This window comes from Carlito syrichta, unplaced genomic scaffold (genome assembly GCF_000164805.1).
Source record: "Carlito syrichta isolate Samal-C Ts95f unplaced genomic scaffold, Tarsius_syrichta-2.0.1 Scaffold307141, whole genome shotgun sequence".
Taxonomy (NCBI): Eukaryota; Metazoa; Chordata; class Mammalia; order Primates; family Tarsiidae; genus Carlito; species Carlito syrichta.
Window position 1 is genome coordinate 149,800 of NW_007251237.1, and position 827 is coordinate 150,626.

Here is an 827-nt window from a genome sequence, read left to right on the forward strand (position 1 = left end):
AAGGAGTTTGAGACCAGCCTAAGAAACGTAGTAAGACCTGGTCTCTACAAAAAAAAAAAAAAAAAAATTAGCCAATCGCAGCACTTTCAAAAAATTAACTAGGTATGGCGGCATGCACCTGTAGTCCCAGCTGCTCAGAAAGCCGCGGCCTCTCAGGTCCCATGTCATTAGGCCCCTGCATATCTTCCCTCCTGCAGAAATGTCCAGCTGCTGGTCAAGCTCTTCGCTTCCCAGACCTTTGCACATGCTATCTCCTCCATCTGGGCCACCCTTCCCTTCCCCATCCCTTGGAGGCTGCCTCCTTCCTATTGAGGCCTTGTTCCCCTCAAGAACCCAGCACACTCCCAGGCGCATAGTAGATGCTGGGACGGCTTGAACCCAGGAGTTCTAGGCAACACAGCAAGACATCATCTCCACAAGTCAAAATAAGCCATGCATGATGGCCCACAGCTGTAGTCCCAGGTACTTGGGAGGCTGAAGTGGAAGGATCAGCTGAGCCCAGGCGGTAGAAGTTGTGGTAGGCCATGATGGTGCCACTGCACTCCAGCCTAGATGACAGAGCAAAACCCCAACTCAGAAAAACAAAAAGCAGTAGTTATGTGTCAGGTTGGAGGACAGAAGGATGTTGATATTTAAGACAAAGTACTGGCCGGGCTCTGTGGCTCAGCCTGTAATCCCAGCATTTTGGGAGGCCGAGATGAGCGGATTGCCTGAATCCGCGGGTTCAAGAGCCACCCGGGCAACTTGGTGAACTCTCGTCTCTACAGTAAATCAAAAATTAGCCAGGTGTGGTAGCACGCGCCTGTAGTTCCAGCTACTTGGAAGGC